Source organism: Macaca thibetana, chromosome 9, assembly GCF_024542745.1.
Source record: "Macaca thibetana thibetana isolate TM-01 chromosome 9, ASM2454274v1, whole genome shotgun sequence".
NCBI classification, from domain to species: Eukaryota; Metazoa; Chordata; class Mammalia; order Primates; family Cercopithecidae; genus Macaca; species Macaca thibetana.
Genome location: NC_065586.1, coordinates 45,288,561 through 45,311,041, shown reverse-complemented (window position 1 = coordinate 45,311,041; position 22,481 = coordinate 45,288,561). Strand labels below are relative to the sequence as shown.

Below are 22,481 nucleotides of genomic sequence, written 5' to 3'. Positions count from 1 at the left end.
TGGGATAGAGGGAACAGCCCCTCCATCCTCAGGACAAGTGGGGACCCTGGCCTTCCAAAGCTTCTCTTCAGGTGCAGAGGAGGACAGGCTCATGTGAAGCAGCTGCTGGCTCTTTCCCTTTGTCTGCACGAGGTGCATCCTGCTCTGGGCTGGCCTGAAACTGAGTGCTGGGGATGTGGAGGGAGCAGCCTTGAGGGGTTCATGTCTGGTCACCGCAGAGACAAAGACCAAGCAGACAGGATGGGATGGGGGTATGCAGACAGTCAGGTCTTAGGGAGGAAGGGGCCATGAGGAGGTCTGCAGCATGGGGGGCACCGGCACTCAAAGGGAATCTGAGCAAAGGGGAGGACTTGAGCTGAGTCTCGGGGGACGAGGCCACTTTCCACAAGCAGGGAAGATGTCGGCAGAAGCCCTGAAGAGAAGCTGTGCCTCCTGAGAACCATCAGACACAGGGTGGACCCATATAGGGCTCACTCAAGGGCATGCTGACCTTGAGGCCCCAGATTCAGGTAGGTAGGTTGCCTGCATTCTTCTGTCATCCCTGACTCCTCTCGTTTGACTAGGTGTGAGTGACAGCATTAGTGTCTGCTAACTCAGGAGATATCACCTTGGCCACACATCAAAGTCATGTAGAGAGCTCTGTGAAAAGACACTGGTTTTGGGGCTCCTCCTCCTGAGATAAATATTGACTGGGCTGGGCAGGGGCTGGGAGATTTGAGAGTTTTTAAACCTCCTCCAACTACTTGAGTGTGTAGCTGGGATTTAGAACCACTCATCCAAGGAATGTCTGCAGAGGCAGGCAAGCTCTTTCTCTGCATGTCCCAGCCTATTAGCTGCCAAAGATGATTCCAAAGTCCATTCTTTCCACTTTAAAATACAAGATGCTGTTTGATAGATCTCATTTTATGTTTTTCAAAGCAATGGTTGTTTTTTCTTTTTCTTTCTTTCTTTCTTTTTTTTTCCAGAATTGAATGACTGTGGAGTTTGGGGAGAAATAGAAGCTGAGTGCCAGCTTTTCTTCCTCCTCTTGGAACTGGTGCATCAGTTTGTGGAAGCATGCGGAGCTTCTGTGGGGTCCTGGGGCACTGACAAGTGGGAATCAGTCAACTGATGGTTCAGTAAGGCATAGGGAGTGAAGCTTTGATTGCACCCAGGAGAGCTGTAGAAAAAGTCACCATGAGATATTAAATGTCATCACTTTCAGTTATTCATTACATATATATAGGAATAATTTTAAAAGCCACTTGAGAGATCAACTGAAGAGGTGTGGACAGAGTTTTATGCACAGAGATACACATATTGGAAATCACCAACTTTTTCAGCAAAAAGAGAAAGCTGCTGTGCCAGATGACAGAATCCAGTGGAGAAAAAATTTAGTGACAGGGAGATCATGGCATAATGTTAAACCAAAGAAATATACAAGCCTACACATGAAGTATCATCTTAACCACGTAAAATTCAAGAATTAGGCCACAATTTTAAAGTATTTTCAAATACTGCAGCCTTTCAAGTATCAGTTAATGGTATTACATATGAGTTATTATTTCTTTCTTATTTATTAGTATTTTTAAAGATTTTCTATAATGAGTGCATTATTTTTATCATCAGAAAAAAATTATAACAAAAATGTCATAACAAGAAAGTCAATTAAGTGGCAAGTGGCCAACTGGAGGAAGAGTTTCCACATTTAGCAAATAAAAAGATAGAATGTTCATTGCCTTTGAATTTTGGACAAATGACAAATAAATGTTTAGTATAAGTATATCCCAAATGATGCCTAAGATATATTAATGTTTAAAAAGTATTTGTTACATCTCTGAAATTCTAATTTAATTATGTAATTCTTTAATTTATCTGATAACCCTACCTAGAGAGGAAGGTGAACAGGCCCAGGCCAGGTGGGGGATTTCAAGCCATCCTGAGAGCTCCTGGGCTGCCCAAGACACAAGCTTTGGCTTGGCTTCCCTACGCCAAGCGATGGAGGGCACCATCTATGCAGCAGCCGGGCACCATCTATGCAGCAGCCATGCTCTCTCCTGAGTCCTCAGATCAATTGTCTTCTTATTTCTGGACTTAAGTACAGCTGCTTCAGCATATACACCTACTTCATGTAAATGACAATATTTGTTTGTGTTGCATGCTAACATTCTCAATGGGCGTCATATTACTAATCACATTTGTGGATTTTTATCTCTGATGGGTTACCCAGCAAGTGTCAGATCTTAACACAGCTCCTCTAAGACAGAGTGTATTCTTAGTCCCATTTTGTGGCTGAGGAAACTGATGCTCAGAGGGGACAGAAGCTTGCCGGAGGCCACACAGCTGCAGGGTCTGGTCTCAGAGCTCACTGCCTTGCCCCAACTGAGCCTGGTGCAGGAAAGCTCTTCTCTGTGCTATGCTCTGTCACTGTAATCTTGGAAGCAGCCCTGGGAGATGCCAGCCCTGGGAGATGCCTGCCATGGGAAAGCTAAGCCCCCTCTGCCCCTCCCCCCACCCCAGAAGGATCCCATTGGTTTCTTCTGATCTTTCTCCCTCCCTCTCTGCGGTGAAGGTTTTTGGAATCTGCTGGGTCTGCTAGATTGTCTCACTATCTCTGGACTTCAGGCAAATCACCAGAGCTCCCAGTGCATTGATACTCTCACATAATCCAGAGACATGAGCTTGGCTCTCAGTGCAGACACCCTTCCCACCGGGTTGCAGCATTCCCAGGTGGCTTTTAAGTGGGTTACAGTGAAAGTTTCTTCAAGAGCATCTCTTTCCCTGCTACCCAGGGCTTTAACTGCTGATTAATGATTTATAATATAACAAACAGAAAAGTGTTTTTTTTTGTGGTTGAATTTCTGGCTTCAGCTCTTATCAATCTTATATTGTCTAGAAAAAAACCAAGATCGGGACTTCTGAGGAAACCCCCCCACATACATCTCATTGTACTTATTTCTTGGTGAAATCCTTAAACTGAAGTCTTGTTGTGAATACATTGTTTCTCATTTTTCTTATTTCTCTGAGTCCCTTCAAGGCCTTTCACCAAACCAAATCCTAAAGCTTTCTTGGAAATCCAGAAAATTAAGTGAAACAAGAACACTGTAGAATATATTAAATGGTCTGGCACAAATTAATGAAAAGCTCTTTGCTTGTAAAAGAAAATAAAGATTCAGTTCACTCAAACAAGGAAAGCTCTGTGGCGAAAGCCCACATTTTCCATTTGGCTTCAGCACCTCCAAGTGCAGCGAGTGGTGAGTGAGCAGCTCAGTGTGCGTATGCCACCGTCTACACGGGTGGCATGAGGAAGAAGAGTTGCCCAGTGCAAGGCAGGGTCTGCTCAAGAATGATAAGAGATAGAGAACGTCATGTTCATTTTCTGCATGAGGAGATGGATCCTCCCATGCACAGAGGGGTACAGCAACGTGCCCAGTCTCCCAGCTAGTAAGTCATGAGGCTGGACCTGACCCCAGACCCTGAGCTTTCCAGCACATGGCTCTGCCTCCTTCATGGGCCAACATCTCCAAAGTCTAAGGAAGGATCAGTCCTTCAAAGTCAGAATGTACTGCAGTTCAGAGGTTTATGAACCTGGGGTTGGCTCTGAATCATCTCCAGGTCCTGCTTTTGGGCTGCCCTAGAAGCTTTCTTGGCACCTTCAGTCATCATTGGGCTAGCCCCCCTCATTCCCATCTCCCTCTGGACTGATTCTCTTTACCAGCTTCAGTATGAGGGAGAACGCCAAGGTCATAGACCATGGCCAACAAGTAAACTGTTAAGATTTGTCCTCTTTACAATGTGGTGACCTAGGGCAAGTTATTTGACCTCCAGGACTCAGTCTCCTCATCTGCAAAGTGGGTACACTAACCATCACTTCCAGGACTGTTGCAAAGGTTTATGAGACACTGAAGATGTTCAGTAACCTTTTCCATCCTCCAACTCTTTGCAGGCTTAAATGTTTCAGATAAACCAGACCCTGAATGAGTAGGAGAAGGAATATGTGAAGAAAGCCAGGGGCCCACAACATCTCTCTCTTTGTACAAGGTAATGCAGCACTACTCTAAAAATCATCCTTCAGTAAAACTATATCTAGGGTAGAACCATGCCCAAGGATACTTGGTATCTCTCTGGGGTCAATGATAGTACTAAGTTGGATGTGAGAGATGCTATTCTCAGAATTAAGGGTCAGGAAATACAATGTGGTGACTGCAGCCTGGTGCTCAGCTACCCATTAAGAAGCTCTTTAAAAAGTAAAATCGTGGTGACATTCAGGGATGGTAGTATGGCCAGTTCAGGTGACAGACACTCAGAGCTCTATGTGGAATAGCGGAGGAGCCTCACACTGTTCCCTGGCCCCGGCCAGAAGGAAATGCCCATGCCAGGCATCTTGGGCATGGTCTTCTGACTCTCGCCTGGCTCCCCATCCAATCCGCAGCCCTCTGCCAAGGATTGAAGTCATGGCCACCTCCACTTCCAACACCCGCTCTGTGGCTGTGCCAGGAATTGGGTATTAGCTCCCTTTCACTTATTTGTAGAGGATGAATTATGCCAGGGTCGTGTTAACCATCATTTGGAGATTATTTTTGGAGACAGAAAACTCTTTAGCAGCAAGCACTGGAGGTTATACAACGACTGCGTGAGCGAGACTCTTGGATACTCAAAATAGACCTGCCAAGGTGAGGTCATCATCAAATGGCGCTCTGGGGACAGAGTTTACGGACTCACCTTTGGAATACTGTGTGGTGAGCGTGCTGTCGCCCCAGCCAAGAGCAGGGCCTGCTCTAATGCAGCTGGGCTCGCCCTCATTTATGTTGGGATGGTGCTCAGGGTGGATTGATGGAAAGAGGTGGAGCAGGATCCAGAAACATCCACTACCTCACTCATGTTATCTCATTGTACAAGGGATCCAGTGTTAGGGAGACCCAGGGCCTGGCTCTGGACATTTCACATGTCCAGTTGTTTTTTTTAACACTTTGCTGCAATGTGCTGTTTGGTCTGTGGATCCTGTGGCTGGTTGCCACATGCTTTGTGTTTTTCTATCTTCATGATGAGAACTGTAGCTTTAGATCTTTGAAGCTTGATTTTGCTTGGGGACCACTGCATGAAAGCACTGCATCATAGGGAATGCTATTAAGTTCCAGATATTCCCAAAGAGAGCTTCCCTTGCAAACTGCAGAATAGGACTTTGCTCTTTTCAACCGTTAATGAAGTTTAAAATTTGAAAGGCCAGCCAGTGAATATCTAATGTTTTTGACTGAATTCACCCCACAAGAATTATATTATATGTCTGTATTAGCTAGGGCTGCCATAACAAACTGCCACAGACTTGGTTGCTGAAAACGACAAAAAAAAATTATCTCAGATCTGGAAATGTGAAGTCCAAGATCAAGGTGCCAGCAGAGCTGGTTTTTTCCCAAGGCCTCTCTGCTTGACTTGTAGATTCCATCTTCTCACTTGTCCTCACATGGTCTTTCCTCTGTGTGTCCATGTCTGTGTCCTGTCCCAATCCCCTCTTCTTATAAGGACACCAGTCATATTGGTTAGCATCTACTCTAAGGACCTCATTTTAACTTCATCACCTCTTTAAAGAACTTGCCTCCTAATACAGTCCCATTCTGAGGTTCTGGGTGGCAGGGCTTCTACGATGAATTTGGAGGGGGTACAACCCAGCCCATAACAATCTCAACACTCAGTACATAAAGATAACTAACAAAGGCCGGGTGTGGTGGCTCATGCCTGTAATCCCAGAACTTTGGGAGGTTGAGGTAGGTGGATCACCTGAGGTCAGGAGTTCCAGACCAGCCTGGCCAACATGGTGAAACCCTCTCTACTAAAAATACAAAAATTAGCCAGGTTTGGTGGTGTGTGCCTATAATCCCAGCTACTTGGGAGGCTGAGGCAGGACTATCACCTGAACCTGGGAGGCAGAGGTTGCAGTGAGTCAAGATCATGCCACTGGAATAAAGCCTGGGTGACAGAGGGAGACCCTGTCTCAAAAACAATAATAATAATAATAATAATAATAATAATAATAATAACTGAGATGTGAGTTAAAAAACAGAATAAAACAGTACTTACCTGATATGGTTTGGCTGTGCCCCCACCCAAATCTCAATTTGAATTGTATCTCCCAGAATTCCCATGTGTTGTGGGAGGGACCCAGGGGGAGGTAATTGAATAATGGGGACTGGTCTTTCCCGTGCTATTCCTGTGATAGTGAATAAGTCACGAGGTCTGATGGGTTTATCAGGGGTTTCCACCTTTGCTTCCTCATCATTTTTTCTTGCTGCTGACATGTAAGAATTGCCTTTCACTTCCCACCGTGATTCTGAGGCCTCCCTGGCCATGTGGAACTATAAGTCCAATTAAACCTCTTTTTCTTCCCAGTCTCAGATATGCCTTTGTCAGCAGCATCAAAACGGGCTAATATATTACCTTTATGATGTGGGAGACCATTTGATCTTTGCTATTGTATTCTATTTCATTAAAATAACCCTGGTTATGACCAACCAAAATGATTTCACAATCCACTAATGGTTACAACCCACAGTTTTTCCAACTCTGATCAAGGCCAAACCCTGAGAATACCTATTTCCACTCTGATCTAAGGAGCTAAGCAAATACTAATCAGAATCAAAGTCTTTATCTTAATGATGGGGGAGCTGAGACCATGGATAGGCTTGAGCAGGCCTGGTCAGGGAATGGTGGTTACATCAGTAGCCCCGGTCTGGGGACCAGAGGTTTGAGCTTTTCCCAGAAAGAAGGATGGCCAGGCAGGATCAGGATGGACGGGGAGTGAGAACTGTGTCTGAGACACAATGCCAGGGGACAAAACCAGGGGACCATTCGAAGAACAAGTGCAAGGCAGAGAAAAGAAGGAGCTGCCAAAAAGGCCAAACTTGGGGCAGATGTAGGGGCAGAGGGATGAGCTGAAGCCACGTGACTGCAAGCATCCTAAAGGTCAGAGCTCATCTACGTTGGGGATGGTGGTGGCACAGGCTCAATCCCTGCGTGCTGTACGCTACAGAACAAGTGTTGCCCTTTTAGGTCCACCTTATCTCATTAGCCTTTTCCATAGAACACGAGGGAGCTCTGGCTGAGTCCATGTGACAAGACATCTCACTGCTGAGGGGCCCTGACACTTTACACTTGAAAAGCTTGGGGAAGCCAAGGTGAGAAGGCTTTAGCTACTGGAAAATCACCCAGAGAAAGTCAAGCTGTGCAGAAAGCCATTTCTAAAATTCCAAAATGTTCATCCCAGCATTACGCCAATTACCTTCCTAAAACACAGGTGCCATACACCCAATCCCTTGATTGTGTGAACACATACTGTTTCCTGATGGAATATATAGTTATTGCTTTAGAACAGAGTAAAAATTATTCAACATGGAATTTAAGCCCTAAGGACTTTTTTAATATCATCATCCAACTTAAATCCTTCCAGCTTCTTAATTTGTCATCCATACCCCCTGCCACTTCCCACTGTATATGCATATTTTAACATCATGGTAATAATACCAGAGAGACGGTGTTCTGCTTTTTAAAAATAGCATAAGGTAATTTCGAAATCATACATAAAAAGAATTTAAACTGTTTTTAATAATAAGAATGGCAAAATAAATATAAAAAGAGCCCAAAAAGAGTATACGTACAGCTGAAACAAGAAAAATCCAATAGACATCATGAATCTACCATCCAGCTTAAGAAACAGACCTTTCCAAATGTACTAGAAACCTATAATGCCCCCTTCCTCAATTATACTGCACCTGCTCCCTGTGAGTGACTGTCATCCGGAATAATGTCTTCATCACCTGTTGCTTTTCTGTGTCATTTTCAACACAGTATCAAACTGTAAAAAAATCGTATTTTGTAAATTCAAGTTGCTGATGTTCAGAAATGCATTGTGACTTTTGTGTTTTGAATTTAAAAAATTCAACGAGTAAATTTGTCTATTAGTTCTAAAAAATCTGTGGGTTCTTTGGGGTTTTCTATATAGAAAATCTTAACATCTACAAATAATGACACGTTGGTTATTGCTTTCCAATCTCTCTAACTTTTATTTCTTTTTTCTTGTTGCTGCACTGGTTAAGCCCTTTAATACATTACTGGGTGGGAAAGAGAAAAGCAGGCATTCTTGCCATTTTTCTGATCTTAAAGGGACTGTCTTAAACATCTTTACATGTGATTTGCCATAGGTTTTGTTCGGTGCTCTTTATTAAGTTAAGGAAGTTCCTCCCATTCTTGCTTTGTTACAAGTTTTGTTTTGTTTTAAGTCATGAGTGGATGTTGCATTTTATCAAGCAGATCTTTGCATCTGTAAACCTGAGCATGGACTTTGTGCCTTCGATCTGTTGATGTGATGCGTTACATTAATTGATTTTCAAAATTAAACAACTTTTTATTCCTCAGATAATCTCAACGTGATTATGATGTATGATCCTTTATACATTTTCCTTTGTGTGTTCTTTATAGCAGTTTTGCTTAGATGTTTTCATTTTTATTTATAAAGAAACTTAATCTGTAGCTTTACTTTCTTGCAGTTACCTGTTTGTTCTTAGTATCAGACATATGATAGCCTCATAAAACGAGTTAGGATGTGCTTTCACTTTTTCTGTTCTTTGGAAGAGTGTGTGTAAGATAAAACTATTTGATCTTTGATGTTTGATAGAAGTCTGTAAGGCTGCTTGAGTCTAGGGTTTCCTTTGTGAAATAATTTTAACAAGTAATGAGGCCTCCTACATCTTCTTGAAATAATTTTAGTAAGGTTTTTTTTAGATACGTATCTTTGTCATCATTTATTGCTAAGACATTGTTCATAACATCTCTGTTACTAGTTCATAGCATTTATTTGTTGTCCTTTCCTTTTGTGCCTTATTTTGGATTGAGTGCTTTAAAATCAGATTCTACTGTTATCCCTCTACTTGTTTTAAAAATATAATTCTATCTGTTCTATTAGTGATTATCTTAGCTATTTCAGTATGCATGTTTAAGAATGTCTAAAGCTTATCAATATCTATTGTCATCTCAACTGATACACTTGATATACTTCATTTCTAGCTTTATTGCTTTCCACAAGTGGATGCACTGTGAAGCCAATAAAATATGTATGAGTTTTTCAGAATGCTGCACTTACATGAGCTCTTTCTAAACCGCTGAGCCTAATTTTGCCTTTTAAAATTTGGTATTCTTTTTGTCAACATTCTTTTTGTTAACAAGGCACATGTTGTACATTTACAGTCTCACAGAACCTGGATTGACCCCTGATATTTTCAAATCATTCTGTGGATTTCTAACTTCTGTGCCACCTCAGCATTATATTTAAAAATACATTATTTGTGGCCGGAAGCTGTGGCTCACACCTGTAATCCCAGCACTTTGGGAGGCTGAGGTGGTCGGATCACCTGCGGTTAGGAGTTCTAGACCAGCCTGGCCAAAATGGCCTACTCTTCTCTACTAAAAATACAAAAAATACCCAGGCATGGTGGCAGATGCCTGTAATCGTAGCTACTCAGGAGGCTGAGGCAGGAGAATCATTTGAACCCAGAAGGTGGAGGCTGCAGCGAACCAAGATTTTGCCACTGCACTCCAGCCTTGGCCACAGAGTGAGGCCTCATCTCAAACAAACAAATATAACAAAACAAAAAAGGAAAGGAAAGAAAAGAAAAAGAAGAGAAAAAGGAAAAAACGTATATAATTTGTATTGTATCCATTGTTTCATTTGTCTCAGCAGATCTAGGGGACCTCACTGCTGTGGCAGGGCCTGAGATCATGAAACTTGCTACTCAACTGCAAACGTGGCCATTTCTTACAGAAAAATTAAGATATCAGATAGTGGATCCCAAAGCTTCTAAGGACAATGAATTATGGAGTCAGTTCCAGGGAACAGAACCAGTTTCTAATCAGGGACGTTCTCTTAACCCAGAGCAGGCGGTTCTGCCAGAGCCCAGGTAGATTTCAGTAGTTGTAATGTGCCTCCCTTTCATCTCCTTCTGGGTGGAAGTGTCTATTTAGTTATTCTGTCTCTGTCTCATGATTGTATTCTGAATTAGGAATGAGGGGCAAATAATTTCTTTTTTCAGTTTTCAGGTCTCTGTGCCTGACTTAAATGACAAGATCCTGAACTTTAAAGAGCTTGATGTTATAATGAGATGAAACTTTTGGGTCTCGGGGTGAGAACACTTTTCCAGACAACCCTGCTTTGGGCTCAGGAAAGCCCTTGACCAGAGCCTGGTTCTACTTTCTGGGGTGGCTCCATGCTCTGCTCTCAGAGGCACCTGGAGCCACTTCTAGTTTTTGCTCTGGATTGAAAGCTAGTGGGGATATTTCTGGAAAGAGAAATCCATCCCGGGCTTTTTATTCCCGAATATTAAATATAGACATTAAGTATAAACACTAAATAAAATAAATAAAAATAAAATATTAAATATAAATAAATATAATACAAATATTTTCCAAGGTGTTAATTCATTTTAAAACAAATAACTGAATAAAGTATCTTTGGGTGGCTGCTAGAGTTAATTAAGTTACCTATTTAATTTTAAATATTCATGCCCCTCTTCATATAAATAATTATTGGAGGGGGCTTATGAAAATTGTATGGGTTAAAAAAGAGTCAGTGGGGCTAAGAGAGTAGAAATAGTAAGATGAAGCATGAAATATGCTTTCTAAGATCCCACACACAAAGGGATCTTAAAGTGTTTCTGGGACTCCAAGCAACCCACCAGAAAAGGAGTACAGGATCCTGTGACATGAATTACAGTGTCCTTGATATAAACAAACTGTAACAACTGCATACTGCACTTTTTGCTGCTGATACTTGAGACCCACGGCCCTGTCACTGTATAGGGCCAGGAACAGCGTCCTTTACCAATATCCTCACAGAGTTAGCAACGGTGGGTATCCCAGCTGCCTTTGAGTTTGCTTTCCACGTGCCTGCGCTTTAAGCAGGAAGCACACTTTCATGAAAAGAGCTCCACGGGAGGGGCTCTGAGAACGAGGTCCGTGCTGCTCTGGATTAATCCTTCACCAAATTCTCATTGAGTAATTTTTTCTCAACTTTAAATGTGAGGTGATGATGTTTTCAAGGTTTGACTCCCTGATACTTGGAGTGAAGCTGGCCTTGCCTTTTCTTCTGAAGAATGACAGAAAAATGCTTGGTCAGAGTGAATCCCAGATTCCATGCTCTGCAGAGAGCTGGACAGCTCTTAATCAGGACACCAGCCTGAGAGCAGGTCATGCTGCCTGTCCCACCCCCTGCCCAGCATCCGGGGCTGACCTCTCTCCACTGCACAAGAGGCTTCTCAAGGGTCCAGCCTGTTCCTGACTTGCTCACTGTTTGTATTGGTCTGCAGGGGCTGCTGTAAGAAAGTGCTACAAGCTGAGTGGCTTAGAGAACAAAATGTATTGGCTTGAAATTCTGGAGGCTGGAAGTTTGAAATCACAGTGTCATCAGGGCTGGTTCTAGGCCACTCTCCTTGGCTGTGGATAGCCATTGGCATGTTCACATGGCCTTCTCTCGACTGTATGGCTGTCTGTCTTCAAATTTCCCCTTCTTATAAGGACACCACTCCTCTTATTAGATTAGGGCCCATTCTAATGACCTCACCACACCTCTGTAAAATCTCTATCTCCAAATGAGGTCACATTCTGAGGTTTTGTGTGTTAGGATATCAACATATGAATTTTTGGTGAACACTATTCAACCTTAACACCGTCATAGCTCCAGTTCCTAACACAGTATCTGGCACTAAAATAATTTGGAGAATTAATGTATGAAGACATAAATTGGAATCTGTTTTATCAATAGACAGAGTGTGTTTAAGGCCCAAGAATTTAATGTTATAGCAATAATTCTGGGCTGGAAAATTTAAAATAGGTGTTACTAAATGCTCATGTTAGTCATAAAAGACTTAGCAAAGTTTAGCAGAAGATGTCTAACTTAGTTATGTGACTTCCTGAGGAACAATCCAAGATAAACCCATTATAAAAAGTACCTCTTAACAAACGAATGAGTTGAACTTGCACCTACATAGGGTCATTACCCAAACATACAGGCACACCTTGGAGATACTATAGGTTTGGTTTCACACCACTGCATTAGAGTGAATATCTCAATAAAGCAAGTTGTATTCATCAGTTCTCTGCTGCTGTGAAGAAATACCCAAGACTGGGTAATTTATAAAGAAAAAGAAGTTTAATGGACTCAACAGTTCCACATGGCTGAGGAGGCCACACAAACATGGCGGAAGGCGAAGGAGGAACAAAGGCACATCTTACATGGCAACAGGAAAGACAGTGTGTCCTTTTTAAACCATCAGATCTCATGAGACTTATTCACTATCATGAGAACAGCATGGGGAAAACCCCATCTCCCACCCCGTGATTCAATTACCTCCCACCGGGTCCCACCGGGTCCCACCAGGTCCCACCGGGATTATGGGAGCTACAATTCAAGATGAGATTTGGGTGGAGACACAGCCAAACTATATCACAAGTCACACGGTTTTTTGGTGTCCCAATACATATAAAAGTTATATTGTAGAGTATACTGTAGTCTACTAAGTGTTCACTGTCTAAAAACCATACCTTAATTTAAAAATACTTTGCTGCTAAAAATGTTAACAATCATTTGAGTCTTCAGTGAGCCATTATCTTTTTGCTGGTGGAGGGTCTTACCTTGATGTTGATGGCTGCTGATTGATCAGGGTGGTGGTTGCTGAAGGTTGAGGTGGCTGTGTCAATTTCCTAAGATAAGACATCAATGGAGTTTTTAGCACCAATTGAGCCGTCTTTCAATGAAAGATTTATCTGTAGCATGCAGTGCTGTTTGATAGCATTTTGCACACAGAACTTCTTTCAGATTTGAAGTCCATCCTCACAAACCCTGATTTATCAAATAAGTTTATGCAATATTCTAAATTCTTTGTTATCATTTCAATGATGTTCACAGTTTCTTCACTAGGAGTAGATTGCATTTCAAGAAATCGGATTTTTTGCTCATCCATAAGCAACTCCTCTTTCTTTCTAGTTTAATCACTAAATATCAGCAATTCAGCCACATATCAGGCTTTGCTTCTAATTCTAGGTCTCTTACTATTTCCTCCACATTTGCAATTACTTTCTCTACTGAAATCTTGAATCTCTCAAAGTTATCCATAAGGTTTGGGATCAACTTCTTCCAAATTCCCATTAATGTTGATATTTTGACCTCCTCCCATGAATGATGAATTCTCTTAATGGCATCTATGATGATGAATCCTTTCACAAGGTTTTCAATGTATTTTTCCCAGACCTATCAGAGTAATCATCATCTGTGGAAGCAATGGCTTGGCAAAGTGTATTTCTTAAGTAGTAAGACTTGAAAGTTGAAATTACTTCTCGATCCTTGGGCTGCAGAAAGGATCTTGTGTTGGCAGGCATGAAACAACATTCATCTCCTTGTACATCTCCATCAGAGCTCTTGGGTGACCGGGTACATTGCCAATAAGCAGTAATATTTTGAAAGAAACCTTTTTTTCTGAGCAGTAGGTCTCAAAAGTGGACATAAAATATTCAGTAAACCATGCTGTAAACAGATGTGCTGTCATCTAGACTTTATTATTCCATTTATAGAACTTAGGTAGAGATTTAGCATAATTCTTAAGGGCTTTAGTATTTTTGGAATGATCAATGAGCACTGTCTTAAATTTCATGTCACCAGCTGCATTAGTCCTTAACAAGAGAGTCAGCCTGATCTTTGAAGCTTTGAAGCCAGGCATTGACTTCTCTCTACCTATGAAAGTTTTAGATGACGTCTTCTTCCAATAGAAGGCTGTTTTGTGTACATTAGATATCTGTTGTGGCCGGGCACAGTGACTCATGCCTGTAATCCCAGCACTTTGGGAGGCCGAAATGGGTGGATCACGAGGTCAGGAGTTCGAGACCAGAGACCAGCCTGACTAACATGGTGAAACCCCATCTCTGCTAAAAGTACAAAAATTAGCTGGGCTTGGTGGCTTACACCTGTAATCCCAGCTACTCAGGAGGCTGAGGCAGGAGAATCACTTGAACCTGGGAGGCAGGGATTGTAGGGAGCTGAGATCACGCCACTGCACTCCAGACTGGGCGACTGAGCAAGACTCCGTCTCAAAAAAAAAAAAATCTGTTGTTTGGTGTAGCCACCTTCATCAATGATCTTAGTTAGATCTTCTGGATAACTGGCTGCAGCTTCTGGATCAGCACTTGCTGCTTTACCTTGCACTTTATGTTATGAAGATGGCTTCTTTTAAACGTCATGAACCAACCTCTACTAGCTTCAAACATTTATTTTGCAGCTTCCTCACCTCTCTCAGCCTTTGTAGAATTAAGGAAAACCTGGGCCTTTCTCTGGGTTACGCTTTGTCTTAAGGGAATGTTGTGGCTGCTTTGATTCTCTATCCAGACCACTAAAACTTTCTCCATATCAGAAATCAGGCTGTTTTGCTTTCTTATCACTCATGTGTTCACTGGAGTAGCACTTTTAAGTTCCTTCAAGAACTTTTCCTTGGCATTCACAGCTTGGCTAACTATTTGGCACAAGAGACCTAACGTTCGGCCTATTTTGGTTTTCAACATGCCTTCCTCAGTAAGCTTAATCATTTCTAGCTTTTGATTGAAAGTGAGAGACGTGTGACTCTTCCTTTCACCTGAACACTTAGAGTTCATTGTAGGTTTATTAATTGGCCTAATTTTAATATTGCTGTTTCAAGGAATAAGGAGGCCTGAGGAGAAAGAAAGAGACAGGGGAATGGCCAGTTGGTGGAGCAGTCAGAACTCACCCATTTATCAATAGAGTTTGCTATCTTGTATGGGCATGGTTCCTGGTGCCTCAAAACAATTACAATAGTAACATCAAAGATCACTGATCACAGATCACCACAACGGATGCAATAATTATGAAAAAGTTCGAAATATTGTGAGAATTACCAAAATGTGGCACAGAGACATGAAGCGAGCACATACTGTTGGAAGAATGGCACTGATAGACTTGCTCGACCCAGGGTTGCCACAGATCTTCAATTTGTAAAAACATGCAACATCTGCAAAGTGCAATAAAGTGAAGAGCACAAAAATGAGGTATGCTTGTAGTTAACATGAAAGGAAATTTTCCAAAGTGATGACTTGGGCTTGAAAGGGCTGGTCTTGATCTAACTAAGGAGACATCCAGTGAGCTATCTGGCCTCATAACTTTAACATGAGCACTTCTGCTCCAAACTGTGCTATCACAGCTGCAATTGAGAGGCATTCCTTATTCTCCTTCCCCCACCAAAATGTAAATAGCTGTGTTTATTTTTTCTGATCGAATGGGTAATGCATGCTAACTGTAAAGAAGATGACTAACAATTCTGAAAATTAAAAAGAAAATGTTCTTTATAAACCTCTAGAAGTTTGTGATAGCAACTTCACAATGAAACTGTATATCATTCCAAACATTTAAACTAAATATGTCAAATTAGACATATATTTATCCAAATGGGATCATACAATATGCACTATTTCATCACTTGAATTTGGCACGTAATGAATCATGACCATGAAGCATGCTGAAACCTACTTGGGAGCATTGTAGGATGTAGCTCTCGCTAGAAACCTGGCTCTTTACTGAAGAACATGCAGCATTTCTAGTTTCTGCTATTAAAAATATCATTTCATAAACCTTCAGATATGTACACATTTGTATGATCACCCAATAATTTCCTAATGAAGTGCCCAGAAGTAGGATTGCCACATTAAAATGAATACATATTATACTACAGATTTTTACAATATCCTTCAGAAATATTGTACCAGTACTCACTCTTACCAATAGTCCTTGAAATTGTGTTTACCCACAACTTAAACTATATCAGATGTTATTCTTTTTAAATTTTGCCAATCTGATGGATAAAACTAATATCTCGTGTTCAGTATAATTTACATTTCTTTTATAACCTGATCTGTTCATTGGCCACTTGCCTTTTTTTCCTTTTTGAGTTTCTTTTTTCATTTTTTATGTTTATTATTTATTTGTCAATTTTCTCCCCTACGTCTTCTCCATTGCCCCTTTCTGAAACTTCAATTCATTCAATTTTGGATGCATATTTTGGTTTTTCTTTTGCTTCATATTGTGTGAGAATTCTCTTTATTTTCTATAATATCTAATAAATTGCTATCTTGGCAATTATATCTCTAAGAAGTCTTTATTGTTCTCAGATTGTTCTCTTTTCATAGTCCCTTCTTCTTGCTTTAAATAAATAAATATATAGATATATTTGCTGCTTCTTAATTAGCTTATTTATTTTTATCTATCTATCTGTCATCTATTATCATCATATGTAGATAAATCCTTTAATTATTTTGGCTTCCAAGAGAATAGGTTGACATATCAGCACTATCAGTTGATATAAAGTTGCCCATATTGTGCACAAGTTCTGCACCCTGCAAGTAGTATTGGAATGGATGGAGGGAGAGAGGTATTAGCAGGTTTGGGACTGCCTTATAGTTCCCAGTATCCTCTGTTTCCTTTTCCTTCACTTTTGAAACATTTGTCCGTTTTCACAGAAGCCATGATTACCATATTAGTTAGAGTCTTTGTTTTGACACAAATAATGCAATGCACTCAGGAGTAGCTAAACATATTACTATGACAGGATGGATATTGTTGTTTTTCCTCATGTGCCTGGGATCTGGTTCAGAGGCTCAGGACTGTCAGAACCATGATCTGAAATTCTTGTGGCCTTTCCTAAATGATTGCAAGATGGAAACACACTCTTGTTTTCTGGGAGGGGGAGAGTGAAGAGATAAGGAAGAAAGAGTAACACTTAGAGCTAGAAGCAGAAACCCCTGCTGATGCTGCTCTCATTGCATTGGCCTTTTAGAACAATTTCCCAGGATCCCCGGAGTTTGAGGTGATCATGTGACACCGTGACTGGCGCAGACACTGTTAGCTTCCTATCTACTGCCCATTCTTAACTTCTTTCTTACTAATATGCCTCAGATTTTTGCTTAGTCTGTTTTTGTTTTGGTTCCTGATAGATTTTGGGACTTTTCTGAGTGACCTGTTAATCACCTTATTTTAAAACTCCCTAACAGTGCTTAGCCTAGGCTTGAGCACACAGCAAGCAGGTGTCCACAGTTCCTGGAATTTGGTTGGCTGCCAGTCAAGAACTTAATAAAACATAAATACTACTTCTTGAAATTCACCTATGCCAAGTACACTTCCAAATGCATCACATGTATTAATACATGTTATCCCACCATAGCTTTATGAGATAGATATTATTGTTATTACACCCATTTAACTGATGAGGAAACCAAAGCACAGAGTGGCTCTGAACTTGCCTGAAACCACACAGCTAGAAAGCATAAAGGAAAGAATTGGAATTTGAAGGCAGGCAGGCTGCTTCCTGCACTTGTTCGCTACCCAATTGCATTAGTAAAGTAAGCCATAAGTGGCTTACGCCTTCAAATCTTCATTACATGATGAAAAGTGATAAAAAGCAAACAAAATATGTAACTACTTTAAACCTATACATTAAGAGGAAATTGACAGCCATGTGAAGCCAAAGAGCAAAGGAAACCTTGGTGCTACAGATGGTCCATCCCTCACCTCTCCTCCACGTGGATCACACTGAAAATCTAATCACCTTCTTCCTCATTCATTCTGTGTTTGTGGAAACTTCACAGTGATCAAAGCTGTCTTGGGGTGAAGGGTGAGCCTGGTGGTAAAGTGAGCTCTATGAAGACTGCTGCCTTTCCTCCAGCCCAGGGCTGTCAACACGTGGCTGGGGAGTGTTGTGTGACTCTCCTTTGAAGCAATAGGTTCATTGTGCAAAGTCCATAGCATGGCCTAGTGAGAAGACAGAAGCCCAAAGGGCCCAGTGTAAGCTCAGTCAGAAACTAGGAGACCACAGTTCCACCTCTATGAAATAAGGCTAGTTTGAATTTCTGGGAAGGAAGTAGTTTATAAAATCAGCAGATAATGTGTAGATCCAGATGTGATTTGTTTGCAGACACAATGGGGGTGGCTTTTTCTCACCAAAGAGAGTCTTTGATCTTTGCACAGAGCCAAGGTGGTCATTCCAGCAGCCTAGTTTAACTTCATTTCACTATCTGTGACCTTCTTGGTTCCCAAACTTTCATGTAGGGTATTGCCCATTTAATAGGGAAGGAGACCTAGTCCGGGCATCTGGGAACTGGAGTAATATGTACAGTGCTCCAAGCCTCCATGAAAATAGGCAGGCCCAGGGATCTGACTCTCCTTTTATCTGTCTCTTCAGAGCCCTGCTCTTCTTCTCTAGTCTCTTCTATGGTCCAACAGGAAACTAAAATGCCCTTTGTTCTCAAAGCATAGCAGCTAGGGTAGGCTAAATTGTGCTGCAGTAACAAATCACCTAAAACTCTTCGTGGGTTACCACAAGAAGTTGATATCTTGTTCTCATAAAGTCGACTGCAGATCTGGGTGATTCTCCAGGGCAGTTTTCCTCCATATTTAGCAAGTCAGATTGCTTCCTTTTTTGGTCTTTCCATTTCAACACTGAGCAACCCCTCTACTGGTGCGGATGAAGAAAGAGGTGGAGGGTCAAGCAGCTGTAGTTAATTGTTTCAGCCTAGGAGTGGCACTATTTCTATTCATGTTTCTTTGGTGAGAACCAGTTACTTAGCCATAGCTAAATTCAAGGAATACCTTATGATTATCTGTGTAACTGAAAGTAGCAAAGTACTAAATATTGGTGAACATTAACTCTGTTGATCATACAGACCAAAGCTCTCTTCACTTGCTAAAGAGTTCCATCTGGCTAATCTCTAAGCTGTTACCTTTGTGTTAGCCAGATTCAGGATTATGGAGTCTTGGTAAGGAAGAAACGTGGAGGCCATTAGTCCAGTTTATCGCAAGTCAGGATCTTTGACATTAATCCTAACAAACGATTATCAAGCCTCTCTTTGGACATTTTCATGATGGAGTCTCACTGTCTTATGAGCCAGAAAATTCTGTGTTGAGACAGCTCTTTGTAAAATTCCTCCATGTTCTGAGCCTGTCTACCTTCCTGGCAGGGCCAGTTCTCAAGTCCAGTTCTCTAGGCTTAATAGAACTAGCTCTATCCACACCCACTGTCCCATGCCCCTTCAAATGCCTGAGGCCATTGACATGTTTCCATTTCATCTCCTTCTTGCTTGGTTCCACAGCCTCAGTTCCCTCCACCACGCCTCACATAACCTCCAATTTCTCTCTGTCTTGATCACCACTCTGCATGTCACCTCCTTTCAGTGTGGTATTCAGAACCTCATGGTCTGATGGTTGCCAGATAAAGTGTTATCACTGATTTTGTTCTAGGTGTTGCACGATTCTAGCAATGTCACCTAAGATAGCATTAGTTTTCCCAGCAACCACATCACACTCTGGGCTTATATTCCAACTGGAGCTATTGAGATTTGAAGTCTGAAACTGATCCCTTCTTCCCTTTCAGGGTTCTGTCCCATGGTTTATAGGCAAAAAGAGAGGTAAATAAACGTGACAGGCTGATTAATGGTTGGGCATGCATCCCAAGATTGACAAAAGGCAGACTTCTTTGATTTAAACTGGAATGGAGAATTCATCTTGAATTTTTGAGGCCGAAGGGTGACCGCAGCTCTCTGCATCCTTTATTGAAGACAACTGGGAACTAATATAAGGCTGACTTAACTCACTCATTTGAAGGTAAAGAAACTGGAACACACACAGGTATGCATGCACACACACATACACATTAGAAGATGGCCAGGCCTGCCTACAGAAGATAAGCCCTTGGCCTGGCCACTTATGCTTAGACTGCAGAGAAGGAGGAAGAGTCTTCTGGCTCCTCTGCTGGCCTTGAAGCAAGCTGTGAAATAAATGGGTGAAAAGACACAGTAGCCCTGTCCATTAGCTAAGGACTGTCAGTAATATGCTTTATTTCTTTATTTAAATGTCTACTAGACCACTTCCCAATCTAGCAAGATAATTTTGAATCATGATTTGATGACTCAGTAGATTAACGTTCCCCCATCCCAGGTGGTGCTGACTGGTTTTGTGTTATGCAGCCTACTTAGGGGTAGGTTGAACTGTCACTGCAACACAATTTAACCTACGCTGGCTCTGTGCTTTGAGAACAGAGGGTATGTGAGTTTCCTGTTGGATCAGAGAAGAGACTAGACGGGCTGGGCAGGGGTCTGGTGAGACAGGAGAGCAACAGTTATACAGAGAAGTGGGACACACATATTAGTATTCCTAACCAGGCTGATGCTCCTTGAATATCATTTTAAACTATAAATTAATATGTCACATAGCACTAGATTAAAAAAAAAGTCTTTGAATGTGTTCTGCTAAAATTTTACAAATAGTAAAGCCTTCTCGAAGAGGAAATGGGGTTGGTTTGTCATGGCTTATTCTTGGTGAACCCCTGTTGGCTCACATTTTCCAGGTATGCCACCATCTTCAATGTAATGGCTTCACTTAGAATCTGTCTATGAAGGAGTATCTTGTCTTGTCTTTTGGAATCCACCATTTTCTTCTTTATGCTCACCAGGACAACATCTGTCCATCTACCTCTTTACTAGGCTGATAGATTCTTTAATGTTCGAAAGGCTTTTGCGCAAGAAGAATGGTTATACTTGTACATCTTGGATTGGATAGGAAGTTTATGAATCTTAAGATTGTAATAATAAATTTTTTATGTGATGATAATGAATATTTCCTCTAATCATATATTTCCAATATAATCTTTCACAATTATGAATACAATAAATTAAACATTTCCTAATGTTTATACATCATTACAAATCTATTTGATCAAACTTTCCACTTAATAAAAAATGCAGATCAAATATGTGAGATTCTCTTTAATGTCTTACATGCTTTGTAATAGTGGTTAAATATCTGAATCTCTTCTGAGTAGCTGCCCCAATATAGGTCTCCTGTCTGCCTGGGTGCATGGGAGGAGCCTGCGGCCCCTAGCAATCTGATATGACTCCTTGGCCAATTCTGGGTGAAGGGCTGACAGCAGAAATGAAATGTGCCTCTTCTGGCTAAAACACTGAACTGCTAGAACAAGACCTTCCAGTGGTCTTTTCCTTTGTCTCATGGTATTGGTTGTTCTTAGCTACATAACAAATTGCCCCAAAACTTGGGAGTATAAGACAACAGACACTTGTTATTTCACAGTTTCTGTGGGTCAGGAATTCAGAAACGGCTTCGTTTGGTGGTTCTGGCTGCATGGTCTCTCGTGAGGTTACAGCCCAGATGAAGAGTGGGCTGCAGTTATCTCCTGGAGGATTTGCTTGTATGACTACTCACTTACATGCTGTTGGTGCAAGGCCTCAGTTCCTCACTGGCTGTTGGAAAGAAGCCTCCACTCCATACCACATGGACCTCTCCTAGGACTCATTGAGTAGCCTCAAACATGATAGCTGGCTTCCCCAGGAATGAGTTATCCAAGATAGAATAAGGCAGAAGTCACATTGCCTTCTATGACTGCTCTTGGAAAACACAGGTTGTTACTTCTGACACATTGTATTCATTAAAGGCAAGTGACTAAGAACAGTCCACACTTAAGGGGAAGAGCGTCAGTCTCTAATTTTTGAGGGAAGAAGTATAAAATAATTTGTGAACAAAATTTTAAAACCACCACATTGAGTGACTGAACAGGTCACATTTTCTGGATGAGGTAACTGCAAGGCTGTGGAGCACCTGTCAGCCTGGGTTCATGAGTGACCTGGTGGAGCAGAGAGCCCTTTGCTCAACTAAGATGGATATGAAGTACAAGAAATAAATATACCTTCATTGTGTTAAGTCATTGGAATTTTACCTACACTATCCTGACTAGTAGTCATTTTAAGACATAAACATAAATAAAATCACACTGATAATATGTAAGTGTGGTTACAAAATTATGAATTCTCTGTGTTTAAATGATTTTTATTTTTATATCATTCAAAAAGTTTCATTTTTTACACTCACATAGGGCTTCAGTAATTCTATGAGATACTAATAATCTCAGCAGACTCCAAATCAGGTGCATACCATTTCAGGAGAGAAGAAGTCGCAGATTCTGGTCCAGGATAAGTCTGTTTGTTTAAAGTGATCGAAACCAAACCTCTGATTGAGTGTTTTTTGATAATAAAGTTCTATTTGTTACATTTGGACTTTTAAGCCTCTGCCTTTCAAAAGCTAAATTAAAAGATTTAATTTTTTAAAACTTGGTGTCTTTCCCAGAAATGATGTATTGTAAAAAGTTTCTTATGGCTGGCTGGCAGTACCTAAACTATTGTCCTGTCATTATGATAAATTGGCTTAGTTTATAAATATTAATTGGAAACATATGCATGCCTTATCAATATTACATTATAATTAGTGGGGTCATCTTGAGGTTCCATCCACTAAAAGATGAGAGATGGAGTGTGTGCAATGTTTAACTAATTAATCATCTTAGAACACTGTGAAATTCTCTGTTTAATTGGTTGCTGTGTAGGATCACAAGAGCAATCAATTGCTT

General features: G+C 41.2%; 1 long non-coding RNA gene across 1 annotated transcript; it reads right to left on the bottom strand.

The window, feature by feature from the left end:
• Positions 1-2,025: 2,025 nt before the first annotated feature.
• On the bottom strand, positions 2,026-17,690 carry LOC126962550 (uncharacterized). Its single transcript, XR_007728721.1, has 3 exons — positions 17,582-17,690; positions 14,956-15,032; positions 2,026-2,104 (listed from the first exon to the last, which is right to left on the bottom strand). It is a non-coding gene; the product is annotated as an uncharacterized LOC126962550 (long non-coding RNA).
• Positions 17,691-22,481: the final 4,791 nt, after the last annotated feature.